Source organism: Sylvia atricapilla, chromosome 17, assembly GCF_009819655.1.
Source record: "Sylvia atricapilla isolate bSylAtr1 chromosome 17, bSylAtr1.pri, whole genome shotgun sequence".
Taxonomy (NCBI): domain Eukaryota; kingdom Metazoa; phylum Chordata; class Aves; order Passeriformes; family Sylviidae; genus Sylvia; species Sylvia atricapilla.
The window spans coordinates 13,901,647-13,927,424 of NC_089156.1; positions in this window are offsets into that span (position 1 = coordinate 13,901,647).

The following is a 25,778-nucleotide window of genomic DNA, read 5'->3' on the forward strand; positions in this document are numbered from 1 at the left end:
TGGGGTTTGTGCAGGTACTGCTGGGGTTTGTGCAGGTACTGCTGGGGTTTGTGCAGCTACTGCTGGGGTTTGTGCAGGTACTGCTGGGGTTTGTGCAGGTACTGCTGGGTACCACAATTCAGAGAAACTCTGATTGACTCACAGTAGAAGACTTCAAAAAGACTAAGAACTAAAGACTTAGACTATATTAATCTGAGTTCTTATTCTGGAACAAAGCATTCTGGCTTGTAACTGCTACAGAAACACATGCAATTATTGGGGTTGTTTTTAAATGACAATTTTACTTCCATTTAAGCTTGGGAAAACACATCAATATCTGTCAAATGAAAAAGGCTAAAATGATAGAGAAAGATGTATTGAGCAATTGTATAAATTGTGAGGGAAGAAAATCTACCAAGCTTTCCTGATTAAAATTTTACAGTCAGATCTCAATTTCAATCAAGTTACAAGCCCAGCATTATAAGCATTGTTCAATAATATAGCAAGTGACAGCTCCTGTCCCAAAGAGATCAGCCTATTAATATCATTTGATTTATGAGATGCAGTAATTATATTATGCATGAAACTTGCCCCTAATGATGCCAAGAGCTACACATTGATCTCTAAAATGGAATTCTGTGCTAGTATGTATTTACACATTCTCTGAGTGTATTTGCAATCTATTGATGTTCACAGTGTAGGACCAAAAGGAATTTCAGATGATCTGACTTATTTTTCAACAAAAAGGAAATGGATTTGTTTGTCTATTTATTTGTTTGCTTATTTAAACAAACTTGCTGGGGTGAAAACCTTATTTCCTGTGGGACCAGGACCAGAACCAGCCAGTATCCGTGGGGTCCTTAGAGAGGTCTTGCACAGTCTAATGAAACCCAGCTGAAAACAACTGCACTGCATGAGATGAAGCAGGATCTGAACAGAAGCATTCAGAAGGCTGGAGAAGGGAATAAGTGAGCAGTGTATGATGACAGAAATGCCACATTGCTCTGTCACTTGAGGTCATAAAGACAACTGTACAATGTCTGCATTTAAAGAACCTCCCACTTTAATGAAAACTAACACAAGGGAGGGTAGGTGGAGCATGTGAATTCTGGTGTCATTTAGAAGCACTTCTGGAGAATATGGGCTAAAATGTCATAATATTATCTTTAGCACCATTAAACGTTCTAAGAATTCAATCAACATGCTCCTTGCAATTACATAATTCAACCTCAGGATAAAATAGTATAATTGCTATTTTATGGCCATGATTACATAATGAGTGGTTTTATGGCAATCTCAGCTAAATCTGGATTTGGGTAATTTTAAGAAGTTGTTGATTTCTACAGTACCCTTCATGATTTTGATTCAGAATTCTTCAAAATAAAAAGAAATTCTGTCAAAGTCACAGATGTTGTTTGTAGTTTCCTCTTTTGAAAAGATTTGAGAGTGATTTTGAAAGTGGTCAATGAAAGCTTAAAAACTGAGACACTGTAGAGTGAATTTCTTTTTAGAGGCATAAACAGCCAGCTTCAAGCAGATTAATAGAAATTCTCAGCACAAAATGATTCTTAATGAAGGTGATAAGCCCCAGAAAATAACCATTTATGGGCAATATATAACTTAACTTAAAACAGCAGCTCAATCACAGAGCTGCTGCCTCCCACACACCAGATTCTGTGTGCTGTGCCTCTTAAGATCTGGAGCATGAAAGACACAGCCTAAGGAAGAGAAAGGAAAAAAAAATTGGAAAGAAAGAAATCTTTGTGTGTCTCTATTGTGCCTCTCAAATATTGGTTCAGTTTGAGCAGCTCTGTCCTAGAGCTGCCTCAGACATTTCCCTGGAGATGCTCTGCAGGGCAGCCTTTCTCTCTCATCCCAGTTCCCTCCCACCCCAGCTCCCTCTATTCCCAGTTAATTAACTGATTGATTAAGTACCAGGCCAAGTTAAACGGCACTGAGAGAAGGCAAAATGCAAATGCTATATTTCACATCTGAAGTCCTGGCCAAGCTGAGAGGCTCCTCTCTGTTCTGAGGTTTCTGAAAAGGGATTTAAAATAACCCCCCCATACAAACTGCACTCTAATCCAGAGAGGCTGCAGCTCAAGCTGAGTCCTCCTGGCACAGGAGCAGCCCTGTACAGGTCTGTGAATATCAGATTCTCATGGTATTTCCGTGTTCCTTTTCTGGATTGTGAACAGTGTCCTAATTTATGCTAAAACAATTCAATGCTGGAACCATTCATTCATCTCGCTTTTCAGGTTCCTAAACGTTTGCTCCTCCTCTGGATTTGCTATTCTGGTCTTTGTTTTCTTTCCTGCCTGCACGTGAGGTAGAAACAAAGACTTTTGCAGAGTAGGCAGCACGAGATTCCTTCAGGACAGTTATCATTCAATGTCTTCCTGTGATTCTCTTCAAATATGAACACATTGGGGTGTGTTTCCACAAATCTTCCCACCTTTTCTAGCATTTAATAGCTGGTTTTTGAAGCAGAGGCACTCCACATAGTGGGAGCCAAAAAGTACATTAGTGAATTCATCTAAGAGAAGTGTGCTGTTAAATAACATGCAGACCAATTAATGTAAATGCCATGGTGAGAACCTGCTGACATTGTTGAAGTTAATGATCCAGCTGCATTATCATTTCCAACACTGTAATGTTGAGAAAACCCATGAAACTCGGTTTGCTGCATTCTGCATTTTCACTGGGCACCTTTCAGAGACAGCTGCACAGCCTTTCTGCACTCCAGTAGAGACCACTGTGGGAATTTACCATGGAATCTGGGACAATAGATGAGCGTTACCCACAGCCTCGAGCAAACTCCAGCACTCTGATGAGCCCAAGGTCTCATCCACTGCCCTGATCCATTTCTGTGCCTCCATCCTCTCACAAGCATATGACATTATTATATTTGTGCACGTAAACAATATTTAATGCACAACATCATGAGGAAGGACAGCCCTTTTGCCAGGCTGACCTGGACCACGCAGAAACCATTGTCTGCTTCTCAGCCACGGATGTTCTGCAGCTGGAGGAGCCCTGAGAGCTCCGGGCAGGAGGCGCAGGGTGCAGGCGAAGGCACACGCACTGCAGTGCCTCTCCTCCGTAACAGCAGAGGCACAAAAACACCCGTCCTGCCCCCTAGGCAAAAGGACATGCTCTTCAAAGTTTACCAAGGAGCTGCTCTGCGAAATAATTGCTTGTCATTTCTGTATAATTACGTTTTGACTGCAGCTGCTCTTCAGACAGGTAGGAGATCTGAAGCGTGGGCACTTGTCACCCTCTTGTCGGGGTGCAGGGCAATGAAGGAGGCTTTCGAAAAGTCAGAAACCCACATCGGCAACGCACAAAGCTCTTCAAGAAAATTAATAAAAGAACACGGTGCTCTAAATGGCCTAAAGAACAGGACAGCCAGTGATGAGTTTTGGTTCGTTTCATCAGGAGTGTTTGTGCTGCTCATTTTCATAGCCCGAACGAAGGGCAGTGCTTGAACAGCAGCAGAAAATCGCGAAGAAAACAGTGCAGCATCACGGCCTCGGTTCCTATTGCACAAGGAATCACTGCGATCTTATTTCAGCTGGGCTCAGGAGTCCTGATCACAAATGCATTCCGCCACCAAAGGACTTTTTTCACCGCAAAATGAAGCTCGTATATCCCAGCCCCTGTCCCCAGCAGTGCTGCCATATATCTCTTTCCTACCTAAGTGGGATTCATTTTCCAGTTTTAGAGTTTCCTTTCAGCTACAAGCCCTGCACAGGGACTGGTCCTTAGGATGGATAAAAATGACCAGCACAGTCGGTCCTCTTACCTCAAGCCACTGAGACCCAGTTTCTCTGAAATCACAGCAAGGCCGATTCCTCTGGCCAAGGGAGGGATCTGATGAGGCCCCAGGCACACAGACAGACAAACAGATCGACCTTTTTTTCTGTCTAGAGATTTTCTAGAGATCTCTGATATGCTTTAAATTCCAAAACAAAGGTACAGATTCTAAAAAAGTGCTCAGTGATGGAAAAATACCAAATACCAGATAAGACACTACAATAAAATCACATTTTATGAGAAAATGGAATTGTTAAACTGGTTCTTTTTTCCTTTCCTGTGACTTGTGTTTTTCCTGACAGTGGGTGTCTGTCAAACAAAACCAGATTTATTTGTGAGTAGCCTCCTTGGACAGCCCTTCTTTTGTTGTTGAAAAACAGAAATGGAGGCATCAAGAGTACCCCTGATGCCATCCAATCCAGCCTTTCAGCACAGAGTAGATGGTTTCAGGAAGATAGCAGCTTCAAAGAAATATGTTGGCCTAAATTTCAATTATTCTGCTATGAAGGAATGAAACTACTTGCCCAAAGGAATTTTAAGCTGCTCCGAGCCAAAGTCTGCATTATTTCAGCTCTGTAGGTTTCATGTGAGATGTTTGGGTCCTACAGAAACACAAACAATTGTGGCTCCTACTGAAATGACATCCAAATTCTTAGCTACCAAACCATCCTCCTTTGCTGAAGGTCACTGAAAATTCTTCTCAGTGAAATGAACAGAGGATTCAGAAGACCAGAAAGCTTTTGTATCAATTTGAAGTCCACAATGAAAGTTACAAAATGACAGTTCTATTTTAAAGCTAATCACAGCTTTGATGCTCCTCACCCAGTGCATGTACAAAGAGCCTTTGGTTGACTACACAGCAGCTAATTTGAGGATACCAATAGATCACACTACTCCTCCAAGGATTTTTTAAACTGACCCTTTATTGCCTCTTTTTATCTCTTAAAAGCTGATGTCACTGCGGCGCTGGCAGAGTGTCACTGTGCAAAGCTTCCAGCACTCAGTAGCCTTTGGAAGAGCATTCCCATGGTAACACTTCATATCCTGATGGCTACATCCTTTCAGCACAATGAGCTTAATATCAGATGCTTGAGCCATCTGTCCAGCTCCTCAATTAGCATAGTTAGCTACTGAAACTTCAGCAATTACTGAAATCACACTGCAATCAAGGAACAAATCCACAACACAAAAGCAGGACAAAGGAAACCTTAAAGCCACACTCAAGCAGATCTGGTATGAGTGAAAGGAGAAGGAGAGCTACTTCATCCAGAATTAAATGCAATTAGAACTTAATCTGCCCCATAATGTTGGCCTCAAGTCCTCATTTGGACTGTGAAGCAACTGGAATCCTGTTCTCATTATTGCAAATGACTGTGTGGTGCAAGGAAACAGAAAACCAAGATCAGCACTTGTGTCCTCTATAAATAAACTTGAGAAACACCTTGGGACTGAGATGAAAGCAGAGCAGCCTAAGGGCAGGCCACGAGAAGGAAGATGCCCTTTTCTGCTGGCTTTGGACTTGAGGTAAATACCGTGCAGTCATCTGGATATATGAAAAACCTGGCAGATATAAGTACACTGAGCACAGTCAGACCCGTGATGTGTGGATGTGGAGCGCAAATCACTGCGTTAAGGCAGCAAAGAGAGGGGACAGCGGGCAGGGCAGGCTGTGTCACAGAGCCCAGGAGGGACAGCACACGGTCTGGGGGGGACACACCTGCAGGGGAGCTCCTGGTGGGACAGGGCAGGGCATGGCTGGCACTCGTGCCTTTTGGAACTCGTGCCTTTTGGAACTCGTGCCTTTGTCCCCCTGCAGTGCCAGAACCCAGCAGGTCTTTGGCTCCTGTTCTCCTGGGGGCCAAGCTCAGGGGCTCACCTCACCTGCCTGGAAATTCAGAGGTCTTCAACCAGGTATCTGCACCACCTCAGGAGTCCTCAGAGAGACACAGACATTTCCAGAGCATGACTTATATGGCACTTCAGGCATTTAATGTAGAATAAGACAAATCATTCCCTATTTCTCTCCATGGGCTATAAAAGCACTCTGAAGGCTCAGCTCAGCTTAGGATGTCTGTACAGTGGTATCTAAATTAAGGCAGCACAGTCCTATCCCAGAGTAGTCTGGTAATCGTGAGAACTGTTTTCTTGGTATACGGGGATCACAGATGTCATGAAACCAATGATGTTTCCTACTACAGCTACAAGATCTGCTAAATCCATGCTAAAGCATCACAGAAAGGTGCTCAAGATCTTGCCCTGACAGAAACAGCAGCCTGTTACCACTCCTCAGCCCAGCACTTCTTTCTGTTTGCAGCAAGAGAAAATCTGCTTCAAGCTATAAGAAAACTGTGTGAAACTGTGTAACAACTGTATCAAACAGTAAGTTTATGTCAAAAGGCATTCTGGTGACACAAGTCAGCAAAAGAAAGGCAAGGTACCAATGGATGCACTGCTAGCAGCTTGTCCCCTCACAGCAGCAGTGCTGCATGGCCTTTCATCCTTCAGCTCCTGCTGGGTTTGATATTGAAGCGTCACTGTCAGCCCTGAGTATTTCAGCTAGTGCTTCTACTTCCTGGATTTAATCCATTAAAGGAAGCAGTAAAGCCCAGGTGTCCTCCCATACAGCTGTTTGTTTTGCAGTCTCACGTTCCCAGCGTCTCCACCTGCAAGTGAAGAAAAGTTCCCTTTGCCAAGAGCTGAGGGGTGTCCCCTCCATCAGCCTGGGCTTTGCCTTCAGGTCACTTCTCATCTGCTGCACAAAGTCAGTCTGTCCCCAACAGGCCAGACCCCCAGAGCCAGGGGTCAGCTCCTGGAGCCAGGGGTCAGCTCCTGGAGCCAGGGGTCAGCTCCTAGAGCCAGGGGTCAGTTCCCAGAGCCACGGGTCAGCTCCAACAGTCCCCCTTTCGTTTCCCCAGCAGGCTCCATTCCAGCCAGCAGGCAAAGATGGTGACAAGGGGCTGACCCAACCCAGACTCTCTAGGCTGGCTGACTGTCACCCTGATATTGATCTATTTCCAGCTGTTACCCCAAGAAGAGCAGATCATGGAGGACATTCTGTTTCTCTTTGGAGGGATGCAGGGGATTTTGAGAGCACCAAGCTCCCTTGTGCTCTTTGCAGGGTCGTGTTGCTCTTCTGTGTTTGTGCTAGAGACTATTAAGTCTGCTCATTGCTACAAAAGACATTTTTCTAGGTAGAGCCATTCACAGCACAACATTAATTTTTCTCCTCATTTTGTATGAATGTATTGATTTGACCACAGCTACAAGCCATGATGTGTTTTGCTGCTATAACATTCAAGTACTTGAAATAATATTGCCATGTAAAACAGAGCTATTAACTGCAGCCTAATATCTACCAGCCAGTGGTGTGTGATAGAAAAGCAGGGAACTATCCCAAAGGGAAAACTCAAAACATGTAAATATAGTTTAGTCATTCAAATAATTGTAATTGTTTTCAATAACATTCAAATGCAACATTTAGATGATGAAGTTAATTCTCTGTAGCCACTCATCCACTAGGTTTTTAGTTATTATAAACCCCAGCTATTACAAGGTTCTTTGTACAGCTGAACAGTAAATGAGCCATATGTGCCAGACTGACCTTTTGTCACATTCTATTTATGAACTCAAGCCTTAAAACAGTTATATCTGAAATCCATTTAATGTTGATATAAGACTGTCCACTTCTTGCAGTCAGAGATATATGCCGTTTTTTACTCCTGTGTGTCTTCAATCTTGGGACTTTGCTATTAAAAAATAAAACTATTTCCCAGCTATTGCAGATCTTGTAGGAGTAACTTGGCTGGAGCCACTCTTCATTTTCGTTGTCTGAAACAGCAATATTGTGGTGCCTTTAACTGCTGCCAGCAGCGCCAGCCACACGTCTGTGACTGAGAGAAATGCAATGGGAGCCTGACCTGGTTTGGGTTCACCCCACTGCCCACAGGGCTGGCTTTGCCTCGGGGTGATTTCTGTGAGTGCCTCTTCCCCTGGGAGGAATCTGTGCTGCTCCCGGGAGCCAGGAGCCCTGACTGCCTCCCATCCTGCAAATCAGCCCTGCTCCTCCTGGGCCTGCCGAGGCACAGAGGCATGAATAATTAATGCCCCCTATTTACATCCAATTATATTTACCACAGAGTGGGTTTTGCAGCTGGCAGTAGTGCTGGTGTCTGTTTGGAGTTTTTTGAATAACGGATACAGGATTTAAATTCTATTTTCCCTTGCATTTTCACTGTGACAATCACACAACCTGCAACTGCAGCTGAACTGAAAACAACCAACTGTTAATCCTGTGAAGGTCCATAAAAATTCAGGGTCTAAATTTTAAATTTATTTATCAGCAGATTGTTATTAAATCAGACAAACATATGCATACATCAAACACTTCAGTGACCCAGCATAGCCCCAGGAACTAAACCATGCACCAGCACAGGCACAAGCTTTAGAACTCATTACCAAATTGTCCACATGATACCTGAGGGCAGAGTCCTCTTTGAGTCTTCAGTAATTCTGCATTTCAAACTAGCTCATCTGGTACCATTAAATTGTAGAAATTCTTATTTTGATTTGTGTTACTTCATAGTATAAATTCTACTGTAAAAAATTTTAAGACTGTTTTTTTAATACTTTAGCATTTTTGTACAGTTTTGTGACTTAAGATGAAACCTATCATTATTTATTACATTTCCAGAATATTTTGTGAAAATAATTAATTTTTAAAGAAGTGAAAGGAAAGGTAAAAATTTTCCTGATCTTTAAAATTATTCATTTTCAGCTTTAACACTGAACAGGTGAGGCTGCTGGGAGCACACTGAGCTCTCTGCAAAATGACAAAATTAGGGTGTCTAAATTGCACTGCAAACCTGATAGACTGCATGGTGGAAGCAAAGAAATGCAATGAACAAGGGCTCATCTGCATTGGAAAGTTTTACTGCCTTAATTAATCCAAAAACATAATTAAAGCTGTGAAATCTTTCTAGTGTGAATGCAATTTTCCCGGTTAAATGAACAAGCACTTGGAGCTCACTGCGGTTCAGATATATCATTTACCCATTGACTGTACCCTACTCTGGCATATTTTAGTATACCCAGTTTTCTTCTACAGATGATCCTGGCTACCAATCTAAATTTCACAGAGAAGTTTCATAACACAGAGTCATGCTGAAATCACACAAATCTTCTAGATTATCAAAGACAAAATAATTCACATTATTATTTATAATCTTTGCAGTTGCATTGAAGTTATGTCACTCGTAAGGGTCATTTCCTCTCACTCAATATATAAATATTCAGATTTTTTTTCCTGCTGGACAGTGAGGTACTAAACAAAGCCATGAAAGTAATTATGAGACTAAAAAGACAACTGGCATCCACACAGAAGTCACAGAGCATTTTATATTGCTGGTAAATTTTGCACAGAGTCTTTCTGTTGCTTCGCATTCACTTCCCAGCTGATCTATACCAAATCTCCACGCACAATGAGTATGCAATTAGCCCTGCCTTTTCTCTGCTTGTGCTCATCTGTTTATGAGTTAGTTGGGATCACTCTAACAACATCTGCAGGATCTGAATGACCTCAGAATCTGGAGACCTGGGTTCCCAAAGGGCTCCTGGGCCCCCAGCTGACCATGGCTGCTGTCACTCGATGCTGCACAGCAGCTCCCCAGTGCAAACACCCAAAGGAGCCCCAGGGGAGCTGGAGGAGGCAGGAGCCCCAGCTGGGACCCAGGAAAGGAACTGGGGTGTCCCTGCTGTTGGAGCAGAGATGAACTGGGGTGTCACTGCTGTGGGGGCAGAGATGAACTGGGGTGTCACTGCTGTGTCAGCTTGTATGTCCAGGGCCTGGGTGTGTTAGCTTGGGTTGGTTCAGTGCTGCTGGATCCTCACTTGGCTGCCAAGGCAGAGAGCCCATTTGCACCACTGGGATCCTGCAGGCTTGTGCTTAATGGGAAGAAATTGTCCAATACCAGGCCAACTGAGTTTTCCCTCTCTGATTAGGAGTGGGTGACCTCCCTCGCAGATCTGAATACAGGATCCGCAGGGTTTGGTGTCTCTTCCCTCGTGAGCCCCTGTGGCATATGGAGCTCTGTTAAATAACAGCACTCAGCTGTCCTGTTCTGCTGGGAAGAAGCCTCCTGCTATCCAGGTACTGAGAAATATTGATGGGTGTCAATCACTCCTCAGACTGCAGCATGGCTGAGGGAGATTGTGCTTTTTGGATTCATGTTCATGTGGGAAGATGAAAGCTGCCAGTACTCTGGAGGAAATCATCTGCACTTTACACAGTTCAGTCCCCCATCTCCCCTGAAGTTTTCAACATTTCCAAAACATTTCCCCAAGGTTGGAATAGGTCAAAGTTGTTATCTCCAATTATTTGATGTGCCTAAAATCGTGATGTAGCAAAGCAATTAAGTGTCACTGAAGAGAAAGTTCTGTCAGTGACAGCAGCAGTGTCAGTGGGGGTGAGAGCCAAGGTCTGGAGCTGAGCTCTGTGCTCCAGCCCTCACCATGGGCACAGGGATGGTGTGTGCTCAGGGATGTGTGTGCACAGTGATGGTGTGAGCTCAGGGATGTGTGTGCTCAGGGATGGTGTGTGCTCAGGGATGGTGTGAGCTCAGGGATGTGTGTGCTCAGGGATGCTGTGTGCTCAGGGATGGTGTGAGCTCAGGGATGTGTGTGCACAGTGATGGTGTGAGCTCAAGGATGTGTGAGCTCAGGGATGTGTGTGCTCAGGGATGTGTGTGCTCAGGGATGTGTGTGCACAGTGATGGTGTGAGCTCAGGGATGGTGTGAGCTCAGGGATGGTGTGAGCTCAGGGATGTGTGTGCTCAGGGATGCTGTGTGCTCAGGGATGGTGTGAGCTCAGGGATGTGTGTGCACAGTGATGGTGTGAGCTCAAGGATGTGTGAGCTCAGGGATGTGTGTGCTCAGGGATGTGTGTGCTCAGGGATGTGTGTGCACAGTGATGGTGTGAGCTCAGGGATGGTGTGAGCTCAGGGATGGTGTGAGCTCAGGGATGTGTGTGCACAGTGATGGTGTGAGCTCAGGGATGGTGTGAGCTCAGGGATGTGTGAGCTCAGGGATGTGTGTGCACAGTGATGGTGTGTGCTCAGGGATGGTGTGAGCTCCCCCTGAGCTCTGCACAGCTTCCAGTCTCAGAGCCTCATTACTGGGAATGAGCAAAGTTAATTGGTGTGGGCTCCCACTTGCGCAAAACAAAGGTTTTGAAAAGGTCTGTTTTGCACATTACAGCAAAGTCAAGGTCTTCAAAGGCTTTTGTGACTGTGTGGATGAAAGGGTAGACAGAAAGAAAAGCCAGCCTGAGAAATGAGTGCTCAGGGTTTGAGGTTAGGCTGTCTGTGACTCAAACTGCTTTCCTCAAACAGAGACTCTCCGCATCACCCTCCAATTTTCTATCAATTTGGCACAGATCTATCCGGTTTTCTCCAGAAATCCCATCCTTCAACAGACAGGCCTCTTTGAATCTAAATTTTCAGAACATATCTATGCTCCCACTAGAAACGAAAAACTTCCCAAACAACCTTTTAACGTGAGGAAGGCTGCAGGAAACACTGCAAAGTGGACAGCGAAGCAGCAAATTAAATTAACACAGGATGACATGGACTCACTTAAGTGATGTGTGGCACTGCCATAAATCAGCAGAAGATGATTTAAGGAACTTAATCATTGGGATGAATCCTGGACCGACAGATGCTGGTGTTCAAATGACAGAAAACCAAACTATAATGGCACTATCTTCTATGGGGAATAAACAACAAAAAAGTGCAAGTTTCAAAAACTCAGAAACTGTCCAAGGCCATTGTGATTGTTGAATTAAATATAGCAATGAAATGCCACTTGCTTGCATTAAAATAATCCCCAAAAATTGCAGTATTAGTACACTAAAATCCTCAAGCTCAGGAAAATAGCCTGTGAAAATGTCAGTTTTCAAAAATTTCTCCTTGGCTTCCCTGTAAATTGCTATTAAAAGCTCTACTGGCCTTTATTCTTCAGTTTCTCTGTGGCTGTTAAGAGAAGTAATAACCCCGTCTTTAAAAACCTCAATAAAAAACTGAATCAGATACCAAAATTTCTTCCATAAGCCCCAAAACTGGGCTCATTTCCATCCTAAGCATTACTGCCAAAACTGAGAAAGGTAATTGATGCACTTGAAGGATGCAGGGCCATTGGAAGGGGATTTTTTTTCATCTAACTAATCTCCCTCTGTAGTCAAAAAACAGAGATAGAAACTGCCATCCCACATTTTCATCTATTCTCAGAAATCACTCTCTGGTGATTCAGAATCAGCTTTTCCCCAGATTCTGACTGCAAAAGTGAATGCATTTACATCAATGTATTAGATTTAGAAATTGAAATATTATAAAATATATTAATGAAATATGGTAGAAAATAAGTCTGGAAATGCCATCAAGTCACACATTCTATCCTTTCTCCAAGAGAAGTCTGAACTCCATATTTTTTGATAGAAGGTTTCCAAAGAATTAGTTAGAAAATTCTGTGATGGAAATTCTACTTTCTTCCTAAAACACGCGGTCTCATACTTCTCTTTAACTGACAAGCTGAGACAACTAAAGCAGCTAATACAATTTAATTGACTTAGGGTTGGCAATTCTCCAAAATAATGAAGAAAAGCTTGGAAAAAACCCATTCCTTTTCCCTCTTTCTTGAATACTAATCCAAGACAAAATTCAATGAGGATTTATTATATGTACACAAGGAAGTTGGGTGTCTCGTTATCTTAAAAGCATTTTAATTCCTGTGAAATTTAATATGCTAATTCCTCAAAACAACTTCGAAAATCCCAATCCAAAAGAATGAGAGTTGCCTGTTCATTAAAGGAACCATTCATTACAACAATATCGACTGTGTATTAACTTAATCCACACACTTACCTTCAATCGGAACCCGTTAAGCACCTGCCAGGTGTGAACGACAAACATCAATGAGTTTTTCAGGCGATAGAGCAGCTGCACATCGCCATGGAGAGCATCCAGAGGAAAAGGGAAAGGCGTGAAGTGCTTTAGCACAGCAGCTCAATGAGCCACGAGTTCTCACAATGGAGTTTAAGAAGTTACTCGAGGAGGATTTGAACAGGAAAGCGAGATGGAAATCCCCGGTGCAGGATTGATCACCTGCACAACGTATGATAGAAAGAGCCATTTAATATTAAACTGGCCCCAAGCTTTAAACAGTCAATCTACTACGTTTCCTACAGAAAGGTGAATTTCAGCTCCCGGTCCTTCATGGTTTGTTTGGATCTAATCTTATATTTTTAGATCGGGGCATTGTATTTTTCAAACCATTTCTTTTATTTAGTACATATGGCCCTTTCCGTAATGTTTTTCTGTACTGTCACGAAATCGTGCATTGCATTGGTTTTAGGAGTAATATGCATTAAGCATAAAGATAAAATAGCAGGAATGTCAATCATTATTTAGTTGCTTTTCCCCTTTGCCCAAGTCATAAACCCAATGCACAAATTTGCATTGGTAATGCAACAGCAAAAAAAAAAAGTGAAATAGTTTTAATAAATTATTCTGAAAGATATTAGATAGAGGTCAATTCCCAATTCTTTTGAACTCCATCACAGGACTCTCATTTAATTTTCTGGGAATAGAACTTGGCCCCAGTCACTTATAAAATGGGATTAAATTTCTGGCTTTCTTCCCAGAACCTGAAATGAAAGTACACCAATGAAAATCTGCAGAATCATAAAACAGAGCTTCCTAAAGAAGGGAAAGCCTTATATGTCACTTTATGAAACAGAGTTTTTAGGTCCTTAGATTGCCACCTTCGACATGAGCCAGCTTATCCTGTTATTCATAAATTGATTAAAAGGCCTGAAGTCAGGAGCAATTTCTTGAACTTGCCTTGAGCCAGTGGGCTTTCCACATTTAAAGGTTTTTTAGCATGCATTTAAAGTTGGGGAGTATGAGCAGCTATCATTTCTGTAAGACCATAATAAAGGTCAAACATTTATTAGACTGAAAGTGACATTAATCCCTTCTGAATTCTTATTAGAGGAGGTCCATCATGGTACCATTTTCTTGGAGAGTGATAGGTCAGCTGTCAAATCTATCACCATGTCTGTCTCTGTTTTCCTACTGCCAAGCCAGGACCACAGAGAACAGAAGGGATTCAAGGAAATACACTTCTCAAGAGCACCAATTGGACAGTTTTAATTAAAGACACAATTTCAAGCATATGGAAATCCATTACCTGGAAATCCTGGAGTTGATTCTTCATTCCACACTGACTTAAAGAAATTGAATTTAGATATAGGACTGCACAAGCCGTTTGTATTCTTACATCACTACCAGTGAGAAATTACTCAACCCAGAACCCATGGAAGACTGGATTTCAGCTAAGGCTGCCTTCTTACCCAAGGGAATTAAGGAATCACCCTGATGGCCTGACATCCCAGCCTCAGCTGGAGCAGGGTCCTGAGAGGTCCAGTCCAGTCCCCACAGACCTGGCATTCTCCCTTTGTGTGACGAATATTAATTATGAGTGCATGAAATGCTGGGACAGGCTCCAGGTGTGCTGTCCCTTCCAGGGGACAGGGATGCACTGATCCTCCCCTGGCACGTGGGGACCTCAATGCGCCGTGTTTGGTTAACAGATTAGCATATACTTTAAAAAGACTATTTACAATGTGAGAAATGCAATAAAATGAAAAGTGTAGTGAAAAGAAAGACGTATTTTACCCATTGTGGTCACGCTTCTGGTTTTAAATGTCAGTGAGAGCTGCCCAAGTTGCTTGTGTTTTATGTATTTGTGAATGTTGGTTTAAGAAGATCATAAAACTGCACAAGTGGAAAATATATCATTGTAACTGCAGAGGGCAAGTCAAGCAAGGGAAGAAAAAGAATATGGAGGAAGTTACTCCTGTGTTACTTATCATTAGGAGGTAATTGCATATTTCTTTAAACAGGCTAAGAAGCAGAAAAGCTTACAAGATAACAATCCATTATTAAAAGGAAAAGGTTGGGGGCGGGAGGGAGAAAGGAAAGGAGAGAGAAGAGAGAGAAAGGAGGCATCAAAATCTATAAGAATCAACAAAGAACCAAAATACAGGGCAGCCAGGGAAAATTAGGAATGAGTTCCACAGTCTTCTGCAATTTTACACCCAGGATAATTCAGTGATAGTCTGTGCCACAGGCATGAGAGTTAAAAATATGCAATGGGAACAGTCAACATTCATGGAAGAATAAACTCAGGTTATTTAAAGAGGCCTCTCTCTCCTATTTACAGTTTGATGAACAGGTCTTTCTGGTAATCTCTGCCCAAAATCGTCTGTGCTCTGCCTCTGCGGTGGAACAACGCTGATTCTCCCCAGGAGAGGCAGAGGGGCCCTTCCTGCCTGTGACAGAGCTGACCAAAGCTCCTCCCTCCCAATTCATACCTCCAAATCCAGATCTAGGCACCGTGTTTTGCAGCTCAGATCCCACCAGGAATACACACATTTCTAGTGGCAAGTATTCCAAATTTCTTTATATAATTTCACAGACTATGTTATGATGATTCGCTATGAATATACAATGTATCCCATTGCTTTGCAGCATTGACAGTGATAAATCTTACCAAGAACTTCCAAAAGTTGTGCTAAAATGAGATGTGAATTTTGGTTGAGAAGGGAGAGGGAGATTTAATTTTGTCACTTGGTAAAAACTGTCTCTCCAAAATAGGACAATGCTGAACTGAGATTAGATAAATCATTTTAAGTGGTCATAGTCACAATTCACAGAACACAAGGTGAATACATGATGATTTAAATTGGAGGAATGAAGAAAAGTTTTAATGAGAAGAATGAAAGTTCTGAAGATTAATTTATTTTCTCTATTTTCTTTTAAGTATGAACATGTAGGAGAGTTTTTGACCTGAATAATTTCTCATACTGGTCTAAAATACATTTGCCATGGATTCAGCCTCCACAGGTAGAGTAGAACTGATAAAAGACTAATAATATGACAATTAAAGAGGGAGAATAGACAATCCCAGCAGTATACATGTAATTGCAGCAGAATCTCCTGAAGCACTCTGCTGGTACCCACACATCAGCTGAGAGTACAAGCAATTCTATTTTTAGCTGCTAGATGTAGCATGTTTGGCATGCCCCAGGTTTTATCAAATCCTGTAAGGCCACTAAAACCTTCTGCATGTAGTGCATGTTAATATTATGTACTTAGGAAAAGCAGTTCCTGGTTTTAGCTGCTTCCTAAAAGATTGTAGAAGGCTGTATCACATATCCCAAAATCCATTATTAAGCTCATATTAGCATTTCAAATCTCTAAGGAAGTGGATGTTGTTGCAGGTTACCCACAAAGAATCTACTTTCAGTAATGAGGGGTGGAACTCTGACATCTGTCAACTGAGCAAATTCCACTGTTTTGTAAATATTGATCAAACAATCATGGCTAATGATACAACTCTAAGTGAATTAGACAAATGTTCCCACATGGCCATCAATTTAATTCCCAGACTAAATTAGCTTCTTCTGTAAAGCAAAATCCTTTTAAGGAAGATAAATTGTTCAGTGACATCGACGTCCATTTCAATTATGGCTTTATTCTGGTGGAGGCTGCTCTGCACAATGCACCTGCTGTTCACCTGGTTGTGGTGTAGGAAAATACAGTGGCAACCACATGACGCTGACCTGGAACATTTATTTCCCATTTCTGTAAAATACGGGATAGCTGATGTCAATGATACACAGAGGTTATTGCTTTTCTCTGTACTGAGCTAAAATCACTGTTATTAGGAAATAGACTGATTTAATTCACCTGAGCAGAGCTGTGTGTCTGAACTGCACTGGAGATGGGAGCTGCCACCTCAACATGAGCTCGGTGAAGTTGGGAGCCAGAATGCACCGAGAGGATTTGTGCAAATGGGCAGAAAACACTTCTCAAAACCCGGCTAATTGTCCCAGAGGTAATTATTGCATCACACAGCAGCCTGCCTCAGTGGAGACAAAGCTGCTCCAGGGCCAGCTCTGCTGGCCTCAGCCAGGCAAGAAGGGAGAGGGGGTTAAACTGGTCCCCCTTGCAGAAAAACCAGGGAACCTTCTCAAATCTGCTCTCTCCAGGTCTGAAATTCTGCTCGGTGGAGTCAGGGAGCAGCTCCCCATTGGCTTCTGTGGCCTTTCAAAAGCCTGATCTGGAATATGTAATGCCTTTTTATTGCTGTCTTTTAGTCTTTATTGGCAGCAGTTCATTTGTTTTGAGAGACTAGAAAGGCTTCTTAAAACTAATCTCAACCAAAGTGTCATTTATTCCCAAGCAGTTTATTTTGAAATCTTTCAGTTAGAATAAACTGGGTTTTTTGTAAACATCATTACATTTCAGACTCAATTTTGTGACAAAACGACTATTAACTTTCTCTCCACAGACTCTTTTCCTTGATACATTCTAGTAGCATTCAGTGGATGGAAAGATAGACCTGACTAGATAGTTATTCAAAATTATAAGTACTTTTTCCTCCACAAGAAAGACAGCTGCTGTTTAAATGATCTTGTCTCACGTGGGGAAAGAAAAAGCTTTACCACAGCTCTGTACAAAAATGGGCTGCCCACAGGGCAGAAACAGAGCACAGCACGAGCCTCAAAGCCCTGCTGTTACATTATGCAAAAGCAAACAGTAAAAAAGGAAGAGGTTATAGAGGTAATTTGGTGTTGCATTTAGAGGCCAATAAAGATCTTTTTTGAAGAGAGGGTCAGCTTTTAGGATATTCAGGTGACTAACTCAGTAAAAGTGCCCAAATGCCTTTAAATCTCCCATATGGTGCTCATTCTGACAATTCAGTTTCGAGAACTGTGATGCTATCAGAACAATGAAACAAGTTGAGTTTAGTCTGTGAGAAAATTTGTGTTTCTTTTTCTCTAATTGCTTTGTGTCTTTCTCTATATTTGGCCCCAGTTTGAAAAGACACACTGCAAAGATATGTTTGAGTAAATGAGAAGAGAGAATCCTGAGTTGGGAGGGATCCTCAAGGATCATAATATCCCACCTCAAGAATCAAGCCATGTTCCTGAGAGCATTGGCCAAACACATCACATCCCCTCCCAGACCACAGATGACTGCAAAATATTATCTTTATTAACACCCCAACCCAGCTACCCCCTTGGAGTGACAGGACTCATCCTTTAGCAACAAATCTGTTACCTGCCAGTCCCAGCTGAGCCAGGTGTCCCCTGGGCCTGGGGCTGCTCTTTGCAGCTCCTTCCCTTGGCATTCCTGAGCAAAGCCCAGAACACACACCACAACACACACCTGGTCTGCTCCTCCTCCCAGTCATTACAGGTACCTGAGTCCAGTCTGCAGGGCTGCTGGGAGAAGAATTCACCAGAAGTCCTAAAGCATGATTGGGAATTACTGATGGCCACCCCAGGCCTGCCCAGAAAATGGAACGTCTCCTCCATGACTCATTCCAAAACTTATTTTCATTCTGAGTTCAAATGAAAGTCAGTGAATCAAAATTAATTGTACAAATTCAAGTAAACATCTCCTTCCAATAAACATGTCCTGTGAATCATTTAAATGAAAGTATTTCCAGGAAGAGATGGATCATTTTGTGCACAGTTGTTATCTGGAACACAGGTGATGATGTGAAGGCTGATGTATCATCACACACATTCAGATCATGGAGAATGGGATGAAATAGTTGCCTCTCCAGAGTGCCAACCTCAGGAGCAATTATTCAAATGAAAATTATGCCCTATGTGGCTTTTAAAAGGTTTACTTTTCATTTCTCCCAGGCATCAGTGCAGAAACCCCTCTCCATCACTGCCTGCCCATACACATTAATTAAAACCCCAATTAATCACTATTGCATCCTGACCAACAGAAGGTTTAAGACAACACTGATGAGGAATTAATTTTCAGGAAATAATTTGGGGTTTTTTTCAATTTTTTATACCTCCAATGTACTACTGCACTTTGGATGTATGGACTTTATCTCTCTAAAATTGAGCTGACAGTGCTAATCAGCAATTAGATATTTAATCTGAATGAAGGACTCTGTAATAGTTGGTGTACGGAATGGTGCACAGGCAAATGTTCTCTTTTGGATGGTTTCTTTGGGCTCATTACTGTTTTCCTTTGCTCTGAACTGGGTCACTCTCTGACTCATTAATTGTCTTCTGAGATTTGACCCATTTTTCTGAGTAGTCCTCCAAGACCTCTCAAAAAAGGGATGAAAGCAGTCCAAATTGCTGGTGTGGGTTTTTTTTTGAGGTTGTCTGAATAATCTGAGCAGTTGTGTGAATAATCAGGAAGGGCTGAATCAAGTCTGGCAGGGTGAAACCCACAGGGCAGGACCCAGCTCAGCCTTTGGGGGAAGCTCCAAAGACCCTGGGCTGGGGACGTCACTGCCCTGCAGCTGTGTCCAGCCCAGTGTGGAAAAGGGGGCACAGCCTCCACATTGGGGCATTTTCCTATGTAAAATTTAGATATTTAGATAGAGGTAGAAACTCTGAAGTCTTTCTTGATGAAAAATTGCCATAACACGTTCATTCCCCAGAGTACAAAGAATCAAGGAGAAATAGCCTGGCTCCAACTTTGATCAAAAACACACAAACAAAGAAACACACTAATATTCTTAATTCTGAAAATTGACTGCTGCAGTTAATGCATTTAGTTTCTGTTTAATCTCATCATTGAATAGTAGGCTAAAAAGAAAATTTAAAAGGGGCAATTCCCTTTGATTAAGTGAATTGTCAAAAGCAAATCAAAATAATTGGAGAAATTGAAAAGGCAAAATAACATTGCTGGTTTGTTAGCATGGGAAATGCTTTACAGTGTCCTCTCCTGGGGGCTGTTGCACTATGGATTAGCTGCCTATTGGATAAATTATATGTCTACGTTTATCCAAATTTTCTCTCATCCATAAATTCATAATTAAAGCAAATGATGTATACTATAGGAAGTATTTTGTGGGATTTTTTTACCATGAACTTCATTGAACAGCAAGATAGGCATTTCTGAGTGCTTTTACCTAGCTGGCATGGGCAAACATCACTTTTTAAATTCCACTGTGATATTTGCAAGAAAACATATCTGCTCTTTCAGAAATGAAACCTCATGTCCTGAGACAGCCAGATAGATAGAGATGTAAACAAGGAATCTGAGTCACTGAGAAATATAAAAAAAAAACAACAATTCAATCCCAGGAAAAGGTCTCTATTTGTGGGAAAAGGCAATGCTGGCTTGAGATATGCAAAATGATACAGTCATATATTCTCAGGGCTTTATGTTTAAAATATTAAGCCTAGAAAATTCAAGATCCAATTCTGTGTCTCCTCCTTTTTTATTTCTTTTCTAAGAAAACTACATTTCCTGCCACAATTTCAGTCTACTGGTATTTGTCTCACTGTCATAAAAAAAAATTCCACATACTCTTTCTCCTTTTTTATGAGCAAACATTTCATTGTTTCAGTACCAGGTTCGTCTAGTGGAAATTCAAATCACATCATCTGGATGACTCAACAGCAGCCAGATGAAGCAAGAATCTTTACCAGACACTCCTCTCCCCAGAGACAATGCAATAAGCAACAGCCTTTTCTGGCTGCAGACATTTTAGAATGTGGAAAAATAGAGATGGTTGTACACATTAAATGCCTCACAAGCACGTAAGCTAAAACAAAACGGGAATTCTAGTTCACTGTAATTACTTTTTCCCACATGTATCAGTCTTGTCTCTCAGTCTTCAAAGGCCTGTTCTAGAATTTGGAGCAGTTTTAGTCACCACTTTGTTTTCCTACTGCTAAGGTGGCTGGAATGCAGAGTTTAACCTGCACCACTGCCAGGAGCTGCCTTAGCAGCTGCCATAACTCCATCAGGGCTTTTGTGTTAATTAGTATTCACAGTAAACACCTCACTGCTGAGCTCTGCACTGTGATGGGCACTGGGCTGATGCTCACATTTATTTTACAACAGGAAAGGGCTCCTGCCCTCAGGGCTTTGCAGTCGTGACTGGCAGTGGAGGAAACAGCAAGCCCAAATATACAAAATTTTAATCTCGTTTAATAACTGTAGCACTGATAGAAATGAAACCTTTTCTGAATTTGGATATGGATCCAGGTCATGGTTTTGTAGCTGGCCTAAATTCTTCTAATGGACCAAATTAAAACTCTATGTCCAAACATCTGCAGCTCCTCAAAACACGACCCAATAAACCAGAGCAGTGCAGCAGGTCATAGCAGGAACAGAACTGCTGAATATCTACAAGTGCTCTGCAGAGACAGAGCTGTTGTTTTGATCTTTAGAACAGATCACTAAAAATATTTTCAATATTATTGAATATTATTCAATATTCAATATGCAACCAATTGTATATAAGCACAGAGTGATTGATATGAACAATGTAAACTTTTCAAAAGCTTAAGGAAAATTCCTGTGAAGCTCTGCTGTGGTAGCAAAATAAACTCCATCAACTGGTGTTTTGAATAATGAAAGAAATTCAGTTTTGGCTTGTAGTTCAACATTTAAATAAATGTCAAGGGGGAAGAAAGTTGGGACCAAAGTCAAAGAAAGTCTGGACTGTCTTCCATCTTACTTGATCTTTGTCTATAACAAAAACCTTGTGCAAGATATTTTAACTTCTTTTCATTTCTTCAGTAGAAAACCAAAGAAAATAAAGCCCAAACATAGTACAAAGTAACCAGGGAATTTATGTGAATCCTTTCCCTATGAATCTGTTAAAAAAGAAAAAGAAAAAACCTCCTGGGATAAAGCAGAATGGCAGATCTCACCCTCGGTGAGCTAGACCAGAAAGAAAGCCCAAATAGCCTCATACAAAATTCATCTGGGTTAAGCATTGTGGGTCTGCATAAGGGCCAGTCAAGGAGAATTTAAAACAGGACAAAAAAATAAAGCAAAAATGTCTCCTGACAAATGTCTCCTGGCAGAGTTGTCCAGATTTGTTCAACATGAATATCAAAAAGCACACAGCAGTGGGGTTTGTAGCACCCTGGGATTAGGAATGGGGACTATCCAGAGATATTGTGTCTAAGTCTAGAGCTGACTGAACCAACTCTCCAGCTCTGCAGTGGAACAAGGGAGAAGCAATCACGAAATCACAGCTGTACTGTCTTTGTGGTAAAATGGATTTCATTGCCTCAGTGAAACAATTACATTTGGCAGCTGCTGCACTTGCCTCTAAGAAATATTAGAAATGCCACCACAATCATTAAGAAAAGTTCAGGATCAAATGACATATCAGTTTATGGCAACATCTGTTTCGGGGGAGTTGGGGGAGTGATGGAGGGGAAAAATAAGAGAGCTACATCACACATCTGCAATAAATTCCTGCTTTCAAAAGGGATCTGTGGAATCACTGGGACAGCCAGAGCAGCAGTGAGTGTCACTGCGGGAAGCATCCAGTGCATGACCCTACGTGGTCACCAGGATGTTCTTTGGGACCTGCTCAGTCCCAGAGCTACCTGGGCCACGTGCACAGAACATTTTGGGCACCTGACATTGTCCCAGAAACAGGGGCTGTGGGTGTCCACCTCCTCACTGTGGGGACCTGTCCCTGCTGCTCCCCAATGTCACTGCGAGGAGACTTTGCCCAGTTCCTCTTCCTGGGGAGAAACCCCCAGGAGCAGCCCCGGGAGGGACATCACTGCCCCAACAGACACAGAGAGAGGGAAAATCACTGCCCCAAACACACACAAAGAAGAGCAGTTCTGAAGGAACATCACCGCTCCAAACTGACACAAGGACAGGGGACAGCAGCTGTCCTGTCCAGGGACACTGCCCAGCCAGTGCTCTCCTGCTCTGCTGTGTTCAGGCAAAACCCTGATATCCAAACCCCAGGCACAACTGATTGAGAACCTCTACAAATCTGGGGGCAGTCCAAGCTAATTTTACAAATGAACACCAGCTCTAAGAGACTTGAAACTTTAATGTAATGTACAGCATGATGGGGAACAGACATCTTACAAAGAGGTGTCAAACAAAGTGTTTTCCACCTGAGAGGAAGTGAGGTGCAGATGTTGGAGCACTATCTCTAACAGTACAAGGAAAGTACATCTCAGGCTCTCATTTCTGCACCTTGTGGAAAAAAAAAATCAATGCTAACTGCATATGTTTTCAAAAATACTCTAAATTACTCTATTAAAATAAAGATATGCCTCAGGAAATAGCTCCTGTCATGCATATTAATAGAATAAGAGAACTCCTTTGAGTTTACTATTTCCTATTTCTGTGTGTTTCCTAGTGAAATCTCTGCAATGGCTGCTTTGAGGGACACCAGCTGATCATGGCACTTGTCCTGCCACACTCCCAAAAAATAAAAAGAAAATAAAAGGAAGAGGAGAAAAACAGACATTAAGATTAATCAGTCATGAAAATCAGACAAGTGGCCCCGACCCTTGCCAGCTTTCCTGAAAGCAAAAGGAATGAGCTTCTAATGCATGACCTAGTGACGGAATAAAGCAAACCCAGATGGGAAGGGGTTTGAGCCAAGAGCTCCATTCCAAGATTTTCCAAGAGAGGATGTTAGAGAGCAGCATCCAGAACAGCACCATCAGTTCTGCAGGGCAACTGCTCTGAGGACAGACCAAATCAGCAGTATTGATGATAACTGCAGGTTCTGTACTTTACTAGAGGAAACAATTCTTCAATATCATCTGGGATTTGAGTTAGAAGCTCCAATTATGAGGGCAGAGACCTCGCAAATGAAACAAACCTGAACTTTAGGTTCCTGTGTGTCCTGGGCAGTTACAGCCACACGTGAGCTACATTTTATCAGCTGTATCTGGTACTCGATGCTGATGAGAAGCATGAAATGTTCTCACGTTCTCTGGAATGAATCAAAATGCATGAATTCAAAATTCACTGTCCCTTTCTCCCTTGGCAGTGACCACTGACCACAGACATGACGCAGGAACCCCCAAAGGTGTGGAAAATGTGAATCAAACCCTTGCACTGTCTACTGACAAATTGTACATCATATAAACTCCAATTCCCTTAACCTCATCTGCTTTTAGCAAGAGCTCACAGCTCTATTTCCTCACCCACACAACTGAAATTAATTTCTTTGGACCCCACCAAGGAGTCACAGGAACTCACTCTCCCACTGAGCACTGCCTCATTGAGAGGAAAATCAACAGCTGTGTGTAAGAGTTAAAACCTGCATATACAGATATAAATCTAAATTCTTTATCTAACTGTCTTTACAACTCTAGGACTCACTTAAAATGAAATTTAGGACACAGAACCCTTATGTAAGCCTCTCATTTGTAATGGAAACAGGTATTGCCTTCAATTGTGTGAGCATGTCAGCAAAAATTATGCATCTGTAAACTGCTAGGGATAATCAAAGTCGTTCTTACAAACTGATTTTTGCTGACATCCAACAAAGAAATAACAAATATATATTAGAGATGCTTCAGACACAAATGCAGGTTTGTGCTTAGAATGGGCTTCTGTTCACAGCTGTAAAGTCGTGCTCTTTTAAACATACTGGGGAGACTAATTAAATGCAGTAGAAGAGAAATAGTCAGTGGAAAAGCTATGTTCATAAACAGCATAAATCTGAATTTTTCAGGTCAAAGACTCGACATGTCTTTATGTCTTCCTTGCCTCTCTTTCTCCAACAAAAAGAACATTTTCTTCTGTGAATTTCTGTAATCCACCAAGAGTGAAAATTAACATCTCCAGACCATCATTAACAGAAGCATTTTGAAACAGTAAAAAATTCCATTTGTTTCAGTCTGTGCTTTAAAGTCCCCCAAAATAGGAATTGTTCCCAAGGGTACAATCACAAGTATTTCATCAGAACACAGTTAGCAGTCACAGATTCACAGCTAACAGAGGAGACACCGACCCCAGGAATGCCACACCTGTGACCCTGCATTAGTGCTTACTTGGGTAAAGGGAAAACACTCCAATTCCTCCAAGAATATTCCTCCAAAAGTCCTGCATCATGTTTCATGCAAATTAGATTTTAAAGAAGCAGTCAAACAATGCAACATTAACGAGGTTGGTGGCCACAAGGCTAGAGGGTCTGACATAAACTCTGGTTTCTGAGGCCTTGTCTGGAACCAAACTGTGCAAGAAGACACTTGTTTAATTCTAGAAAAGCTGCTCAATGTCACCAAGAAGTAGGGACAGTGCCTGTGATGGTGCTCTGTGCTCTCCTGTTTCCCCAGCAGCTTCTGCCAGGATGGAAGTGCCCGTGAGCAGTGGTGGCAAGAATACACATTGCACAGGAACTGGAGTTAGGGTGAGGATGAGGATGGCAGAGCTGGGCTGGAGGCTGCTGCTGAGTGGGGGGCTCCCTGCAGAGGCCAGGCTGCTGCTGCTGCTGCCCTCCCCTCGAGCTCACCTTGGAGAAGAGGAAGAGCTGGAAACGAATCATCTGTCCTTCAGTGAGGAGCTGTGTCAATTAAAATAAACTTCATAATGAGAGGAATTCAGATTAAATGTGTCATCCCATTTCCCTTGAAATATAAAGATTAAAAAGGAGAAATAATGAGACAAATTATAAAAATAAGCCAGTCTGCAAGTGAAGGGAACAACTGGAAATTAGATATCTGCCTATAAAAAAGCATACTAAAGCTTACTGGAAAGTAAATAGATGCTCGGGGAATATGAAAGCTGTGTAGTTACAAAGGAGGAAAGTACTTGAACTTGTATCAAAAAAATGCTAATAATCAAAATGACATTGAGAAATTAGAACAGTGGAAAGAGAGCACACCACAGGCAATTTTAAATGTAAATGCTCTGCAAATGCAAGAAAACCCTGCAGATACTCCAAAGGCATCAGAGAGCAAAATCTAAATTACAAAAGCCATATTTGAGAACCTCAAATGTCCAGCACACACATATAAATATTCAGGTATATAAATACTGCTGCGTGCCATTCTAATATTTCCTAATTCCTGATCTGGAAACAGACATGTTGTGTGTGGCAAAAGGGTGCAGGTTTGATGTCCTGTAGCCAAAGGATCAGCCGTGCAG